At 37.5% G+C, this 19,999-nt stretch overlaps 1 protein-coding gene across 2 annotated transcripts in view; it reads left to right on the forward strand.

Annotated features, from left to right (window-relative positions):
- The window catches only part of LOC126828262 (lysophosphatidic acid receptor 4), a 177,314-nt gene that overhangs the window by 58,500 nt on the left and 98,815 nt on the right, over positions 1–19,999 (forward strand). The gene's annotated exons all lie outside the window — the stretch shown is intronic.

A 19,999-nucleotide genomic window follows, 5' to 3' on the forward strand; every position in this document is an offset into this window, starting at 1 on the left:
ACTTTACATACTTATTCCCTATACCTAAAGGATGATTCCAATTGTCTTTGGTGCACGCCCAATTCTTGTGTTTATCGTATACGGGCCGCAATTCTGAATGGATCAGCTTGAAACTTTACTTATGTATTCCTTATAGCCTAAGGGTGGCCACTATTGATTTTAATGCACGTCCCGACCCCCAGGGACAGAACCACGCCCAATTTATGTGTTTAGCGCCCTATCCTGGAACTTGGTATACTTATTTCTTGCACCCTAAGGACGGCAACTATTGATTTTGGTGCATGTCCCCCCCCCACCCTTGGGGTATGTCACACCCACATTTTGTTAATATTTTGTCTGTAAACGATATATAGGCTGCAATTATTGACAGATTTGGATCCAGTTCGGAATGATCCATCATAGGGTTGTATCTATTTATATTGATTCATGTCCAACCCCCAGGGATAGAGTCACACCCAATATTTGTGGGGGGGGGGGGTTGTCTTCAGATTGAATCATCTTGGAACTTGGCATATTTATTCCTGTAAGAATAGCAACTATTTATTTTAGTACATGTCCCGAGCCCCAGGGGTTTGGTACCATACCCACTTTTTTCTGTAAATACTCAACAGGTTGCTATAATTAACAGATATTGTTCAAATTGAGCATCAGTCATTTCAAAACAGGGTAGTACCTATTTATATTGTTCCAAATCCAACCCCCAGGGGCAGAGCCAGGCCCAATTTTTGCATTTATCATTTACAGGCTGCAATTCTGAATTGATCATCTTGGAACTTTGCATATTTATTCCTTATACCGTAAAGACGGCAACTATTTATTTGGGTGCATGCCCCGAACCAATGGGGCGGTGTCACACCCTCTTTTTTGTTAATACTTAGTCTCTAAATTTGGCAAAACATACCCAACGTCTAGCCTTCTTAGCCCCTTTGTCATATTCCAGCTATTTCATATTTCATGGAATGAGGTTTCGCCTTACACCGAGACAACCTGACCTGCTGCATGCAATGTATATTCATAACTCTTTAATATGGGCCTATCTTGTCTTTGCTAGGCCCTCCGCCATGCATCACTTACAAGGGAATGCCACGATGTAAAATATCGGGGAACTTTTTTTTGCGTTAGCAATTTTAAAAGGAGTTATTTACAATACATACCCAAGTGAAAGATTACAAACAAATTTGGTATTATTTTACTTGGATGGTGATTATTAGATTTGTTCAAATAAAATGTTGCTTGGTATGGAGCGGAATTTACCCCATAATTCTAACTTCTAACCTTGTAATGCGTATGCTAATAAGCTTACTATGCATGTAACTGTTAGGAATATTGCACTCTTAGCGAATGTGACTATGTTATTTGTGTTACAGTGGCTGGACGTCCACTTCCGTTATTTAGACGTTGAGATCCAAATCCAAATTTTGGGCGTATTGCTTTGTCGGTTGTGTGCTGTCTGCTCACTTCGTTTCTGTGTACTGCTTGCGCCACCATCATTGTTGTTTGACAACTGAACTTTAAGTTTAATCACATTTTGTTGATTTATGCTGTAACCTCTTTTGTTTTCTTCCGATTAAAGTTTTATTCACGAAACACTAAGACTTTTTCAACAGGTTATGGGCCTAGCAAGCAAAATAAACTGAGGTGAAATTAACAAAATTGGACTGATTGAATAAACTTAGAAAATGGCTGCTGAATTAAAATCTGTCGGGATAGTTCCACTGAATGGCAAAAATTATCCAACGTGGAAAATACAATAACGTATGGCACTGATGAGAGATCGAAACTGGAACCTTGTGAATGGTGATGAAGTTGAACCAAGTCAATCTGATCAACAAAAATACACCAATTTTATCGCCAAAAGAGATAAGGCCTTGGCAACGATTGTATTATCTGTGGATCCATGCCTGTTATATCTACTCGGGGAACCAGAAGATCCAGTTATTGTCTGGCAGAAGCTTGCTGATCAGTTTCAAAAGAAAACTTGGGCCAATGAATTGGCTTTGTACTCCTTACGATTGAAAGGCGGAGATTCAGTACAGGAACATGTTAAGGCGATGATTGAAATTTTTGATGGCCTGGCAGCGGCTGGTGATCCTGTAAAAGAGGAAGATCGAGTTGTACATCTCCTCGCTAGTCTACCAGACTCATATGATATGCTTGTAACAGCTCTAGAGGCTAATGCTGATGTACCAAAAATGGACATTGTGACAGAGCGTTTATTACACGAAGGAAGCAAGCTGAAGGATCGTGCTGAAAATGGGAAAGAAGCTGATACAAAGGCTTTGGCAGGCAAACATCGAAGTAAAGGTCGGGGTCCGAGATGTCATCATTGCGGTCGTTTTGGTCATATAAGACGAAACTGTAAAGACCTGATAAGCAAGAATGACACACCTTCCTACCATAAAGAAAGTGCACAAAAGCACAAAGCGAATAAAGCTCGAGTGAAACAAAGAGACAAAAATAGTTCTGATAGTAGTAGTGGGAGTGCTGCAGGAATAGTAGTCAGTCACGCGTTATCTGCAATCTCAGTAGATGACAAGGATAGCTGGATCGTGGATTCTGGTGCAACCTGCCACATGAGTAATGACAGGAACCTATTTGTCAAATTTTGTACCTTGAAACAGCCGATAGAAATCGCTTGGGAGATGGATACACGGTAGAATCAACTGGACAAGGAACGGTCAAATTAATGGTCACAACTGAAAATGACAAGCAGCAGAAAGTCAAGCTTCGTGATGTACTTTATGTACCAAAGTTGGCGTATAATTTACTGAGTGTATCTAAAGCAACAAAATCAGGAAATGCATTTGAATTTAACGACGCCGGATGTCAAATTAGAGATGTAAACCGGAAGTTAATTGCTACTGCAAGAAGAATAGAAAGTTTATACTATTTGAATTGTTGCGAGAATCGTCAGAAGATGAATGGTGCGACCGAGAAACCAACACAAGAGACCAAAGAAGACATTTGGCATAGACGTTACGGTCATCTTGGTACACAAAACCTGAAAAAGTTGGCTATAGATAACATGGTACATGGTTTTGATTTTAATCCATCAGAAGACACAAGATTTTGTACGTCTTGTGTTGAAGGTAAACTGCATCGTTGTAAATTTCCAGACGATGGAGGGAAACGATCTGATGAGCCACTTGGTTTGATACATAGTGACGTCTGTGGTAAAATGGGAACGAAGTCCCTGGGTGGAGGTGAATATTTCCTCACTTTGATTGATGATAAAACGAGATATGTATGGGTGTATATTCTCAAACATAAAGATGAAGTGTTCCAGAAGTTTGTAGAATGGAAGGCTTTGGTAGAAAAATCTACTGGTAGAGAATTGAAATGCCTACGCTCAGAAAATGGAGGAGAATACATATCTACTGAATTTCAACAATACATGAAGAATGAAGGTATACGACAAGAGTTTACTATACCAAAGACGCCACAACAAAATGGTGTAGCTGAGAGAATGAATAGAACTCTAGTAGAAATAACGAGGTCAATGTTAGTTGACGCAAGGCTACCACATAAATTTTGGGCGGAAGCACTGTCAACATCTGTTTATCTTAGAAACAGAAGTCCAACAAAAGCTGTAAAGGATATGACACCTTATGAAGCCTGGTTTGATGAGAAACCTGATGTCCATCATTTACGTATATTTGGAAGTACAGCATATTCACATGTGCCCAAAGATGAAAGGAAGAAATTGGACTCAAAAGCTCGAAAATGTATATTCCTTGGTTATGGAGCAGCAACCAAAGGTTACAGGCTGTATAACCCTGAGCGTCAAAGAGTTTTTCACAGCCGTGATGTAAAATTTAATTAAACGAATATACATGGTTTGATAGAAACTGAAGAAACCAGTATAAAACATGAGGCTACAGGAAATAGTCAAAGCCTCATTGAGTTTGATTATACAATTAATTTAGATCAAACTGAAGACGTACCGGTATTAAATCAACAACCAAGAAGATCAACCAGAGAGACCAAACAACCCCAGTTATATGGTGAATGGGTAACTCTGGCTAAATCTGAGTTGATAGAGCCTAAAACATTAACTGAAGCATTATCACTTCCACATAAGCCAAATGGGAAGAAGCAATGGAAAAGGAGTTAAAATCGCTGCATGAAAATGTCTGGGATCTGGTTCAACTACCAAAAGACAGAAAAGCTATAGGTAGTAAATGGGTTTATAAAATTAAAACCGACGCGGATGGTTCAATAGAACGTTACAAGGCTCGATTAGTAGCGCAAGGCTATTCTCAGAATTTTGGTCTGGACTACGATGAAACAGTCTGTCCTGTTGTAAGATTTGAATCTATTAGAACTGTAATGGCGTTGACTGTCCAATATGTTACAACTGCTTTCTTAAATGGTGAACTGCAGGAGGAGGTTTATATGAAACAGCCTGTAGGTTTTGCTATTGAAGGGAAAGAACATTAGTTTGTAAATTAAATAGAAGTATTTATGGCTTAAAACAATCTTCAAGATGCTGGAATACAGTATTAGATGACAAGTTAAAGAAAATGGGATTTACTCAAACTACTGGAGATCCTTGTATTTATACAGCCACAATTGGTGAAATGTTTATAATAACAGTATATGTCGATGATATACTTTTAGCTTGTAGAAATTTCACCAGAATTCAAGAAATCAAGAAGCTATTTGGTCGTGAATTCGAAGTGAATAATATGGGAGAATTACATCATTTCCTTGGTGTAAAAATTATTCAGAATCCAGAAAAATGTCAAATCTGGATTGGTCAACCAACATATATAGCCAATATTATAGAGAAATTCGGAATGGAGAATTCGAAACCGATGAGAACACCAGTTGATGTTAGTATAAAATTGCGAAAAGCTGAAGAAGAAGATGAGATGACAGATCCTTCTCAATATCAGTCTGCAGTAGGTAGTTTACTTTACTTATCTACCAGAACAAGACCCGATATTGCTTATATCGTAAGCACTGTAGCTAAATTTTGTTCTGAACCTACCACACAACATTGGACTGCAGTAAAACGTATATTAAGATATCTAAATGGTACAAGAGAATTAGGTCTGTTGTATAGCAAGACTGAAACAAACCAAATGGAAGGATATTCTGATGCTGATTGGGCTGGAGATTTAGATGACAGAAAATCTACATCTGGCTACACATTTCAAATGAGTGGAGCAACAATTAATTGGAGAAGTAAGAAGCAAACTTGTGTTGCGTTATCAACAGCAGAAGCTGAATATATGGCTTTATCGAGCACAGCACAAGAAGCCATTTGGATAAGACAACTATTCACAGAGTTGAGACACAAGCCTGTAAAAGCAACTCTGATACACGAAGATAATCAATCAACCATTTGTATGTCCAAGAACCCCCAATTTCATGGAAGATCGAAACACATCGACATAAAGTAACATTTTGTTCGTGAGCAAGTATCCAATGGAATTATTGAATTGAAATACTGTAAAACTGAAGACATGATTGCAGATATGTTTACTAAAGGACTGAACTTTATTCAATTTTGTAAACTTCGAAATATGGCCGGAATTTTGCCTGTGAATTGACAATTCGCTTGCGATTGGGGAGGAGTGTTAGAAATATTGCACTCTTAGCGAATGTGACTAGGTTATTTGTGTTACAGTTATTTAGACGTTGAGATCCAAGTCCAAGTTTTGGGCGTATTGCTTTGTCGGTTGTGTGCTGTCTGTTCACTTCGTTTCTGTGTACTGCTTGCGCCACCATCATTGTTGTTTGACAACTGAACTTTAAGTTTAATCACATTTTGTTCATTTATGCTGTAACCTCTTTTGTTTTCTTCCGATTAAAGTTTTATTCACGAAACACTAAGACTTTTTGAACAGTAACTCGCTATTTACACCTGTAAAAATGCTAACTTGTATGACTTGTTTCTTAAATATTGCAGTTAGAATATGTGTTTTGTTCTATTTCCATTATTACTTTTAATTTATTGAAGTCAATTCTGGTACGTGCACGTTTTGACATTTCACAAATCAACCACCAAATAATAGTAAACAGCGCCATCTGACACCATAATGAGTGTTAGAATTATTCTTATTCGTATTATGGTAACAGATGGCGCTGTTTTAAACGGTATTTTACAATGACTCGTCCCTAAATTCCGTCTTCATTAGCCCAGTTCGGAGCAAAACAGTAGGAACGGAAATGCGACTCATTTACGGTAAATAGGTGATGGTCAGGGTCGAATTTATTTACAAAATGTCTTCCGAAGATGACATCGTGTTGCAGATGAAGAATCTTGTGTAAGAAATATTATTAAGTTTGGCCACACGAATAGAATCTGGGAATGCTACCACTTTTTCATTTAGGTTGGAAATGGGGTCACGCTTTACCTAATTTTGTAGTTGTCGACGTAAATGACTGTTTAAATTCTTTTGAAGTAGCATTTGAGGCACTTTCAATCGGGGAAATCGAAGATGACGACAGGACCGGTAGGCCTACTTGACCTGAAACATCTAGAGGAAGATATGGACGACCGTCATATGTTATACCACAAGAAATGCGTAAATTATTTTTTTTAAATAATTTTAAAATAAAGCACATGGCCTCATTTCTAAATGTCAGTGTAAACACAGTCAGCTGAAGACTGAGGGAATTTGATTTAAATATCGCGAGTACATACAGTCCTATTACTGACGAGGAACTACTTGAAACTGGCAAATGACTTACCTTGTGTTGGCTATCTATGTATGCCAAGTTTGTTGATGAATGAACGTCACCTTGTTCAAGAACGACGAGTACGAACTGCTTCACAGAGAGCCGATCCTCAAGGTGTATTATCTCGACGCCTTTTCATCTCTACTCGTCGAATTCGCCGGAGAACTTACCATGTAAGTGAGCCTCAAGCATTGTGGCACATTGACGGAAATCATAAACTCATCAGGTACGTTACCTTTACCAGTAGCCTTCATGTATACTCACCTATACATTTCCAAATAAATGAATTTACCGTACTTAAAAGTTTAAAGATGCATTATAAGCTTTTACACCCACTTTTAAATGTGGTTAAATACTGCCATCACCACCGTCCATCGGAGCCATAATTTATTGTGAACAGTCTACAGACTACACTTACTTTATCATCTGATTCGATATATGTTGTTTAGATTAGTGAGATGAAGAAGCCTATTAAATTTCAATAATTTCCGTTAATTTCTTCTAGATAAAATGTATTTGAATTACTGAAAGGAATAAGCCTATCAATGGATATTTCTTCTCCGCAATTAATGCACTCCTCCTTTAAACCATCAACAATTATCTAGAATAACAACCAAATATCATTTCTTCATTTTTGAATCAGAATTTGAATCCTCTCAAATCGGGAAAATCAATTCCTGGATCTGCATTAGCAATAAAATGCAATATCAATTCTTTATAATGTTTTAAACCTCTTGTACATTTTTCACCAAATGTGGATAGAAAAGAATGACCAATCAGATGTCGACAGAGGATTATTTAACAACATAAGATGGTTGCATGATTGTACTGGCATTTTAGATGGTCAATATCCATTTCGATATCAGGATAATATTTGGACCCATATACTTTGTAATGAAACTAAAGTATACTTTTTATAACACATGACATAATTATATGGAATACAAGTTTCTTGAAGGGTTTATTTCAGCGATGTTTCTACGAGGGTTCTCTCATCTTTATCGAAACGTCGCTGATAAAAACCCTTCAAGTAACTTGTATTCCATGTAATTGTGTCATGTTAGGGTGACCCTGCAGTGAAAACATTCCCTACAGAAAGTTGGACCCAACACGGCGAATGTGCACGCTTCAGTGGCTTGTCTCGAAGTGATTACTGGCTAACCACGCAGTATGTGATACTCAGCGCTAGAGTCTATGAGACTATAAATAGCCATCACACGTGCAATTCTTTACGCATCTATCAACCATTACCCTTCAAGTAACTTGTATTCCATATAATTGTGTCATGTTAGGGTGACCCGTGCAGTGAAAATTTTCCCTACAGAAACGGCGATTGTGCACGAGTAATTACCAATGAAGTAATTATCAGAAAACATTAGAATTTGTTTCGATTGTTTGTCTCATGAACTTAAACAATTATTAACTTTAGCATCTAGAGCGGCCACGAGATTTTCAGTGATCAAGGACCTTATTCTGGCAGTAATTATCGGAAATCGGTGAAAATCAATAGGATTCTTTATCTCATGACCATAAACACTGTGTATAAGTTTAAAGTCGATCAAATTGTGGATGAGGATTGACGGGTAGACAACAATATATGACGACATTTCAATGTGGGGGTATAAATGTCTCTCTTACTTAAGAACAGCCATGTAGGAGACAAAATCTATGCGACCAATACTGTAATGGCTCCTTTCTGCTGTTGTTGCGATGAAAAGTTGAAGATTTGGTCACCCGATAGGGAGCAAATATTCTCTTTATATTTTCTCTAATGGATGTTTTTGCCGTAGGGGTTTATCTTCAGCAGCTTGGCGGGGTGCCTCTGCTGCTTTTTTCCTGTGAGTCACTCATCTGAAATCATACACAAGACATTAAAATAAAGTTAGGCCTCCATGTAAGCATGAAGCAAAAATACAATATCAATGTCATTATTCAGTGGCAGTTTCTGGCATTAGTTTTGATTCCTCGCCGAGAGGAAATATCAAATGTTTTTGAGTGACAATATTTATTTCCAGAACAGCCAGAGGTTAGGAACAAGTCGCGGGACTCGGGTTCCCATCTCTGACAATCGCAAACAAAATATATTACTCACCAACAACGTCTACAAGCAATCTGACAGCACAATATTATCCGGTAAGAAATAAATTCGACCCTGACCTTCATCTATTTACCGTAAATGAGTCGCATTTCCGTTCCTAATTTAGGGAATTATCGAAAATCGGTGAAAATCAATAGGATTCTTTATCTCATGACCATAAACACTGTGTATAAGTTTAAAGTCGATCAAATTGTGGATGAGGATTGACGGGTAGACAACAATATATTTAGGGAAGAGTCATTGTAAAATACCGTTCAAAACAGCGCCATCTGTTACCATAATACGAGTAAGAATAAATTCTAACGCTCATGGTACCAGATGGCGCTGTTTACTATTATTTGGTGGTTGATTTGTGAAATGTCAAAATGTTCACGTACCAGAACTAACTACAATAAATTAAAAGTAATAATGGAAATAGAACAAAACAAACATTCTAACTGCAATATTTAAGAAATAAGTCATACAATTTAGCATTTTTACATGTGTAAATAGCGAATTTAACATGTAAGTAAGAAGGTACATGCATAGAAGTAAGCATATTAGCATACGCATTATAGGGTTAGATTTTAGAATTATGGGAAAAATTCCGCTCCTGTAAGAGTCGTTTCGGGACATGTTAAACGGCCAAATTGGCGGCCTAGACCTATCAAGTATACAATATCCACAGCATTTTGTAGTGATTTTAGCTTTAAGGTACTTGTGTTAATGTGTATAACTAACCAACAGTGAGGCTGATGTCCCCCGCCGAACTCCCAAATATTAATTAATTGCATATTTATCTTTCTCAAAAGTATCGAGCAATCAAACTGACTATCAACTATGCAAAAAGTTTCAGCACTCTCTATCAGATAAAATCAAAGTTATCTTGTCCCAAAGCATCGAACAGTGAAATTGCTTAGATCCGCTTAGCTTTAGAGGGAATGTTAATTATGGAACTCGGTCAAGATATTCAACTAAGTTTAAACATTTTACCTCAATTAAAAGCAGAGTTTTTATGTTCCAAAGTCTTGACCAATCAAATTGCTTATCGCTACTTAACCTATGCAGAAAATTCTCATCATCGAACTTAGTCAAGTTTAATGATATAATGAATCTATACTCGGAGTTTCGTCGCTGTCACTTAATAATAACCAACGTTATCGTACCCCAAAGCCGCCAATCAAATTGCTTATCTCTGCTAACCGTAAGCAGACAATATTCATTATCGAACTCCATCAAGAAATCCACCTAATGAACGCCTACACCAAGTTTGAACATACTACATCAATTAGAAGGAGAGTTATTGTGTTCAAAAGTCTCGACCAATCAAATTGCTTATCGCTCAGCAGAAAATGTTCATTATCGACCTTAGTCAAGGTATTGATGTGATGAAACTATACACCAAGTTTCATCACTCGCACTTAATTAGAACTAAAGTTATCGTGTCCCAAAGCATCAACCAGCCCCCGGATCCATTCACTTTATTTTAATTGTGCGTTTGTTTGTGAGTTCTGAGTAATATGTCGTGTCCGTATAATTGTTTTTGTGTAAATTATGTGTGATGCAGCCCCCCCCCCCCCCTGCACTTACTATTATCCCTGCTTACCCTAAGCAGAAAATGCCCATCTTCGAACTACATCCAGGCATTCACCTAATAAACACCAAGTGTGAACATTCTAGCTCAATTAGAAGGATAGTTATTGTGTTCCAAAGTCTCGACCAATCAAATTGCTTATCGCTCTTATTACCCCGAGCAGAACATGCTCATTATTGAACTTAGTCAAGGTATTGATGTAATGAAACTATACACCCAGTTTCATCACCTAATTAGAATTTCTAAAGTTATCGTGTCCCATAGTATCAGCCAATAAAATGGCTTATCCCTTCTTACCTTAAGCAGAAAATACTCATCTCCGAAATTCATCAAGGTAATAACTTAATGAACACCTACACATTGTTTGAACATTATAGCTCAATTTGGAGAGTTTCTGTGTCCCAAAAAGTGTGACGGGCAGCCCCATTTTAATATTCCCCTGCTTTCTTTGAAAGGTGAGGGATAAGTAGAGTTGTTAAATCCGAATAACGGGCAAATGTAGACATTTTGATTACCTAATTTACCCCCCAATGGACCAGTAAGCATACCTACGCATAATTGTTAGCTTTTATGGTCAGGTTTGTAAATCTCAGACCTGAGATTGTTCATTATTGTATGATATAAGATAATTCGTGTAGGATTCTGATTCCAGAGGTCTGGTAAAAATTTAATGTGTTCACGATATTAGACCCATCGTCTCAGTATGGTTCCTTTTTGCAGAGCCACCAACGGACAAACGCCTATAATATTAGAAGGATCGCAAAGGAACATGTTTATTAAAAAAAAATGATATCATACGAGATGACCCTAATAGTACATAGTTATCCATAGTGCTAGTATATTCCAAGATGTATTTTTAATATTCTCGTGGATTACTTCAATTGTTCATTGTGCTGGAAGGAAGCATATTTCAATTAAATACACCTGGCGGCACTGCACGGATCCTTAAGGGAGCGAATTATAATACTACTAACTCACTAACCCTAACAAGGAAATGTCACCAGTGACAATAAATTCTCTTAAATAACTTTTTGTTAACTATGTTTTAGCTTGACAAAAAAGGCTGTTTTAACAAAGGTTATCAAAGCAACATTATAGTTTTGATGTGTCCTTTAATAACCTGTTAAACATTACATAATATTCTTAAAGCTTCAATAGGCCTACTGATGTTTTGTGTTTCATGATCGGTTCTCAAACAATTTCTATTCATTAACTTCAGAAATAAAATAAAACCTGGCCGGCAGCTTTGCGATTTGCGTTACACAAAGTTATCATGATTCATAACCTCTATTTGTACCTTTATTTATCCGTATTAGAATTCAGGTTACTTCCGGTATGATTTGGAAGAACGGTGGAAACTGGCACTGGGAATACGTCAGATAATCTGCCTTATGGCCGGCACGCTAGTTATTATCCGGAGCGTACCGGGTAACTAACTACTGAGCGCCAGATAAAAAGTTTTAAATCTGGGACCGAAGGTCGCGGAATGCTGAAAATCAAACTCACCTGTGATTGTTGTGTAATAACAATATGTGAACGTTAATCAAAATCGAGTAATCACTGTGACTTCTAGAGGATGTAACGTGATGTAGGTGATTCTCGTACAATGAGGGGAAATAATCCATAAGGTTATACGACCCTATATAAGTGAGATCTTTGGGATATAAACATATTATTTTAAATTTCATTAATGCCCCCGTCAGAGGTTAAATCGCAGGGCCTTGGCGTTTTGGTTTTTCTGTGAGTGACGACAGACGTTCTGAATTTCCCTATAGAAGACTATTGCAACTGAGCACTGCATCCCGTTATTTTGACTAACTGCAGGCCCGGGTCCAGGATTTTGTCGAGGGGGGGGGGGCATACATTGGAGCAAAGGGTAATCATCAGAGTGCCGCATGCATTAGTGGTTTGGTGTAGTCCCCAGAGTCTTCGTCGCGGCCTCATTAAACAGAAACTAAAATCTGGGAATCCCATTGCTAGCTGCAGGTGCTGGTCTGAACAGTGACGACCAGTCACACTGGGGCTGAGGGTGGGGGGGGGGACGGCCCTGTGTGACCCTCGTTTTTCAATTGTTGCACAAAGAATGTAATCTAAGAATACCGTATTACCCTATGGCTAGGGTAAACTTACTGGAATTAATAGTTTTTTTCTCTGATACATTTTCGCCGATGAAGCGTGAACATCAATTAAAGATACTTTATGGGAGATTAGATAAAGAGCTAGCATTTCTCGCTAAAATAGTTAAAAACTAGATAATGTAAAGAGATTGAATTTTGGAACAAGCCCCGAACATCGTTAAAAAAGTCGGCACGATAAAAAAAACACAGTCTCCAATACCCTTTTTTTAATTTAATCATCAATGAGCGTTGAGCAGCAGATCGGGTTCTAATCCAGTAAATATCGCAGGCTAGCGATGACATCGAGAGTTGATTATAGTCTGGATAAGTTAATTAATGTCTAATTAATAATTTAGATAACATTTCAGGCCTAAAGAAAACCTGCAATTGGCATAATTTATGTTGAAATGAAGCGAAAAGTGCCTATTTGTCATTGATCGTCGCTAGAAATGGTAGAATGTTCTGAACCATCATCGTCACCGCTGTTGCTCGCATTTCTAATTGGCTCGTACAGGGAAGAATTACATCGGAGCGAAATTAATGTCTGACAAGCTGTCACTTTCTGCTGATCGACGCCACGCGAGTGTCTCGCCTCTTACGTCATGTCACGTGATTTAGCTTCAGCTCATTAATTGTCGGGTGTTTCCGTAATTGCGGAAATCCGAAAGTGTTCTTTTAACGTTATTTGTTACTAAAACGTTTTATAAAAAATTAAAAAAAATAATTGTGAAATGCGTTACACAATGAACTAAGTAAATGATAAAATTAAACTTTTACTATAGCATTCTCCTTTAATGATATGATAATGATATATATTTTCTAACCCGTGTGAATGGTTAGCACGTGCTCGCTGTATCATAAGGCCCGTCAGCACGTGACTAGGAGTGGGGTCGCCTGTCCAACCTCGTGGGTTTTCTCCGGGTCCTCCGGTTTCCTCCCACTGCTAAAGACCTCTACGCGCAAGCGAATTATTGAAATAAAATTAAACCGTATGTTAGTCCCGAATTAACCTAGGTGGACGTTACTATATTCGACATGAAACTGCATTATACAGGTCATTTTGCCAACATTGAAAGTGTTTAGTTATGTATATCTGTCGGCAGGAACAAAGCTGAGAGCTAAACGTTTAGTCAATAAAGTCGTGTTATTGCTAAACGTAGTGAAATGTTGTCTATAAGAGATTGATGCGCATGTATATATAAATATATATATATCGAACGGCAAAAGAAACCTTGTATATTCTTATTCACAAAATTAATCTATTTATGCTGCCTTTGGTTCCAATGAGGTATTTTCACGATGCTAAGACTTCCAGGACAATAACGGGATCAACCATTTGCCTATTAGAACGATTTAGCAGTCACTAATGAATATAATGTCATTTTAATTTTTTTAAGCAACTCTGCTGCATGGCGTCAGGATATAATTTGAAGTCCCCAAAGAATGAATGGGAATCATGTTTAGACGTCCACTGTGCCTTAACTTCCGTCATCGAAAAAACTTTTCTAACAACACCAAAAACTGGCATTGGTCCCTGTGCTGCCAATTGTATTATATAGTATATATCCCAATCTAATCATATTTCTTTTCGTTTTTTATAGTTCAAAATTTCGTTCTATTTGTCTGTACTACACTAGGATCTGGAACAGTTGTTATATAACCTGCTTTCTGGATGTTGAGTGGGGTTAGCCAATGAAACCATCTACTACGGCGACTTCTTGGCGTGCGATGCACGGAACTGTGGCTAAACCACTAGAAAGTGAAAGCTGATTGATTAATCAATGTCTGACGTCATAGGGTCAAAAGCCGTTCGTACGACCTCTGACGCGACCTTTTACTATAACCGGTCAGATCTTTATGTAGTGTAGACCATCGAAAGTATAAAAAACGAAACGAAATATAGATCTGTATTTTAATCAGATTGTATTATATCCAAACTTTATTAACAAATAAAGCGGCGTTTCTTTTGCACTCCTGTAAATATTGAATTTCCGCCATATCTACAAAGCCACCAGTTATCATGACCGCAACTATTAGCATTTCTTTGTACCAGGTGGGAAGATCTACAAACGCAACTATATGGATTACACCTAATTACAGAATCTTGTTTCTCGGAAATACCGAAGGAAAAAGTGTTGACAGATTACTGATGAGGAAATTGTTATCTAAGAGTCTCAGGCTGTATTAATGCCGATATTGTTTACCCGTTTATTCCCGGCATACATCAATAATATAATATTACATGTGTTTACATTGTCCAGTTAATTGCATTAGGGTGTTATTCAGTTATACCAGTTTCGTATTTACTTGATTATGTCTCAGTTTCGTAGCGGAATATTGTACTTCCTAAGTTTAGGTGTCAGGTTAGTGAATGTAGACATCGAACAAAATATGAAAAATGAATAATTAAAATTAGGTTTAATGTCGGGTCTTTTCTGACGAAGAGAGGTATACGTCATACAGTGTGCTATGTTACGAGCATTTGATTCAACACTGATGTTGTATAGTTTTGTGTTGGGGGGATACTACCACTGGTTTGCTTTATTTTATGCTGGGGGGGGGGGGCATGTTTAATAATATCACTGGTTTGCTTTATTTTATGTTAAGTCCCAACAGGTCAAGTTAATGATTTTTAAATTCTTGTTTTATATTTCTGTGCATCGAAAAGGGGACTAAGGTCTGTTTCTACTATCATGACGGCGACTTCAACCGGTCAATTGAGACTAAGATCTTATTTATCTTTTGAAACCAATACATAATCAATAGTAGCAAATCTGGTTTAACATAATCATTTATAGCAAAGATGGACGACTAACCGCTTATATAAATACCATTTGTATTCATTCTGATGTATAGCTTTTAAGTCACCTTTACTAAATCCAATAAAAGCATATTGACAAGAAAAAACCGTCCATCCTCTGTGTTCTGCTTTCTCAAGAAACAAGCAATGTTTTATCAGTAGGTTGGTTATACAAGATGTAATGTATTTATTCAAGAACCCGCGTCTTTTAAAAGAAAAGCTATTTACAGCGACTCAAAACTAGTTGGGGTCTTGAACCATATCCATTTAATCTAATATTAAAACACGGATTACTTGATAATTGGGCTATGTTTTAATTTGCAACAAGAATGCATGAAAGGGTATTCGAAAATAAAAATACAGGGTTTCTAATGAAATAAAATAGTATCTTTGGGATAAGTTATATAATATTGTAAGTATAAATCCCCCCTTTAGGAACTCCTTTGTATCATACTAACCATCGCCATTGTACTGACCGAGCAAATATATTCATTGTTTTTGCAAAGATTCTATAACAGGATCGGGTTTCTTTGAAAACGTGACGCGTCTGACCGCAGAAACACATCCGCTGCTAATAATTCCTATCATATTTTTTTACCAGACACAGGATTATCTTCACAATCGCGGAAATATAATGTGTATTCATGGGCTGATCTAGAAGACTCAAGTCAGTACCGCTTGTTTAAAAATACGGACGTACTGTCTAATTTTTGTTCTCAGTTTGGGTTAATTGATAGGGTTTTGGTTTGACCTACATGTAGTAATAAAAAGTGCAGCCATATCGACAGACTAGATCTGCCGATGTTAATTAGATCAAAACAGCTTCTTATTGGATGTTATAATTTAAAATATAAAAACTCGTTAACGCATCCAAAAAGATGTTAGCGGAACTGGTGTAACCACAGATTATACCATTCCCGGACAATTTGATGGCGTAAAGATAAATATTACCAGATGAAACCACCGACTGATTAACGTTCAAGCGTCACAAAAGCCGCATAATAAAATTATCCGTTTAAGTATATAGAAATAAATGTTTCTGGCAATTCGGTCATTACCCATATACTAGATATGACGTTAAATTGGCATGTTTTTGTCCCGGAGGGCAAATATTACCAGATGAAACCGCCGACTGATTTACGTTCAAGCGCCACCAAGGCGGCATAATAAGATTATCCGTTTAAGGATCTATAAATGAATGTTTCAGGCAATTCGAGCATTCATATACTATATATGGCGTTAAAATGGCATGCTTTTGTCCTGGAGGACAGTCTCGTTGCTTTAAACGAATCATCTGCTTCCTGGGATAGCATCCGCGAAAGGCTAACTACTTAACACGGTACGACCTCTTTAACGAGTTCACTCAAGCAATCCCCAATAAACTTATTTTCTTACAATGACGTAACAGCTCAAGTAAGGTTTAATTAAATTTTACAGGTTTTTTTTTCTTTAAAGATCACACTGTACATAGGTTGAGTTTAATTAAAAGCAAAATCGGTATACTGTTAGTATAATAAATCACCCTCAGTATCTGCGTCTTTCCGTCAACATTCATCCATAATGGAAGTTGGGAATATGTTTGGATTACCCAAACATCCAGTTTTCCAAATATGGGCAACCAACAGCTCTGACACTATAGCAGGGCGACTATCTGTCAATGAACAACTATCACAGGCTAATACAGATTAATCAGCGCTGTACAGTTCATAAGGGAATTGGAGAGACAACACATACACATTCTTCTCGCAGTGGCTGTAGGATTGTCGGATTCTAACACAGGTACATGAATCTTCGAATCCTCCTGGGGGATATCGAATCTTTGGATGGCAGAAATTCACAAGGAAATAACATAAAATTTCAGTTATGCGTTAAATAGGCATTATGCAAGAGCTAAATCTGCCCTGTACAGGTCTTTCTTTAGGTCTCAAATGTTATATAAATGTTATATAATCAAGTCTCGATGTCATTGGATAGGTCCGATGTTAAGTAGATTAGAACGGTTCAGCCATTTAATGATTAAATCTAAAATTGGCGAAGCGAGGCTAAGCTTCGAACAACCAGTATGGTGGTTACAATCAACGCACACATCTTCGCTCTGAATGAAATTTTCAATATATCCATTTTGCATTATCTATTTTTGAACTATTATAGCAAGAACGGCCAGCTTTGTATTTAAAGCTTACATAATGTATCTTTAAATCAAGTGTGGAATATTAAACTGTTGATTACAGATAGAGAATTTGTATTTTATGCAAATGCTCTTGCCCTGATAGGCATGCATATAGTATTGATTATATATGTTCTTATAACTTGTATGGTGTGCCGTTTGAGAGTATAGCTCACATTTATCAGCAGGGTATCATAAAAGAGCTTCTTATTATTGCACAGAACTAGGATGACAATTTTAAACAGTCTTACACACAGAATTAACCCATTCTATATTTGAGTATAGAGCATGGGGAAGTTGGCTTGCAATTGTGTGTTGATATTTTATTAGTTATTTTTAATACCCAAACCATGGGACAACAGGTTAAAGTTGTCTATGACCTTGAAAGCTGATGTATTGTAAGTAAGAAAATCGGAGAACATTTAGAAAGCTGTGTCATGTTCCTTTACAGTAGTCCATTTAACAACAAATAAATCTGAAGTAATAGCGATCCAAGAAATTACCAGGATTGGCTGAAAAGTTCTAAGCCTAAAAGAATAGATCAATTGGGTTAAAACAAGCATTTGCCACCAACATGTACAATGATTGATTGAATGAATCATACACATGCGTACTGCAATTGTAGTGTTATTATTGTCTTCGTACCTGATCATCTTATGAACCTACCCATTGGAATCAGAAGAAATAGACAAAAATAGCTATAGTGCAGTCATGAAGTACCTGCAACTTAAAGGACCGGCCCCAACACAGATACATGTAGCATTGAGGCACAGTGTGTGTGTGTGTGTGGGGGGGGGGACATCAAATGGGTACAAAACCAGACCCAACTTTTCTACAGTATTTTTCTGCGTAGAATACGATGCCGAGTGGTTAGCAGTCCGCCGTTGGGGCGTTTTCGAAATATTCGGTGTCAAAGGTCAAATGAGGTCATTTACACTGAAAGTGACATACGCAACCATTCTTGTATCATGGAAACATGCTGAAATTGATCGAAACTAATCACTCTTTGTGCCCCCCGGAGGTCAAAAGGTCAAGTTTTCCGTTTTTTACCCTATGAAGATTTAACGCAATACACATCAGCATAAAATATAAAAACTAAAAGTTGTTCTAATTAATAATATGAACATTTAAATTTATCTTTAGGGGGTTTTAGCACCGTACGTTTACTTTGGAATGTGGAAAAAGATCTTGCACAACAGGGCCAAAAGACTCCCGAAACCCGTTTCAAAACTACGTAAAACCTTTCAAACCGAAATCTCTCCGATTGCTATCCATAATAAAACTAGTTGTCCGAAAACACAATTGAATGCTTCCTATTATTAAATAGAACAGGTTCGCTTTAGTTTTACGCTGACATTTATTACAAAGAACAAAGGTGAATTTAGCAAGTTTACATTTTTATTGAAAGAGTGATTAGCTTCGGTCATTTTCAGCATGTTTTCATGATAAAAGAATGGCTGCGCATTCACTTTCAGTGTAAATGACCTCATTTGAACTTTGACCCCGAATATCTCTAAATCGGCGGACTGATTACCACTCAGCAATGTATTCTACGCAACATTTTACCATAGAAAAGTTGGGTCTGGCTTTGTGCCCATTTGATAGAGCCCCGTACTGAACCTTCGGTCTAATGTCGACATGTTCTTCAATTTAGGTGACGATGTCTCCCCCCCCCCCCTCTCCAGTTCCACAGTAAAGTGGGCTGCGGAATGTTGCAGTGAGATCCTTTAGGATGACCGGCGTCCATTCAAGACAAAATTGCCCGGGTGCATGTTATGGTGATGTCTGATCGACGACTGACCACTCGACATATTACCAGTGTTGTAGGCACAGTATCGTCAATTGAGTTAGGAATGACAAAATTTTCTGCAAGACGGGTGGCAAAGCTCTTGACTGCGGATCAGAAACGTATCAGATTCCTAAAGTCTCATGAAAATCTGCGCCATGGATGAGACCTGCCCCCAAAAAAGGGAACTAGCCGGTCGGCATTTTCCATGTTAGCTGTAAACGACTTTTTTTTAGGGTGGCTGAAGAAAATGTCTTCTTGACTGGCATCCAAGCTTTGCAACAACGTTGTCAATATCGTGTACACCTCGAAGGGGACAATGTAAAAAAGCAAATGGAAACCATCGAATTTGTACATGTCTTTCACAGATATACTTAAAACTTTTCAGCCAGCCCTCGTAAATTGCATTCTTTGAATGTCAGAGCAGACGGCTATTTCTCATTCTCGTTACAGATCGGCCGAAACAATACCCTTCTAAACACGTTTTGTACGATAGATTGATATCGACAAGAGAATGGACGTGCACAGATAGCTGAAACTGAAATGGATTCGTGCGCAATGTAACTTATAACTCAAAGATTTTAAAATAATTAAGTGATTTGCTCTTAAGATAATAAGATCTAAATTCATCGAAACATTTTCAGGTCATGAACAAGTCAATACCTTTTTGTTTCCGGTAAAGAGAACATTAATTATAACAAGCTAAGACGTCGGCGAAACGTAGCTCTATTGAATAATCGAAAACATTGTTGTATCCAGGATGGAATA

Source organism: Patella vulgata, chromosome 7 (genome assembly GCF_932274485.2).
Source record: "Patella vulgata chromosome 7, xgPatVulg1.2, whole genome shotgun sequence".
Classification (NCBI taxonomy): Eukaryota; Metazoa; Mollusca; class Gastropoda; family Patellidae; genus Patella; species Patella vulgata.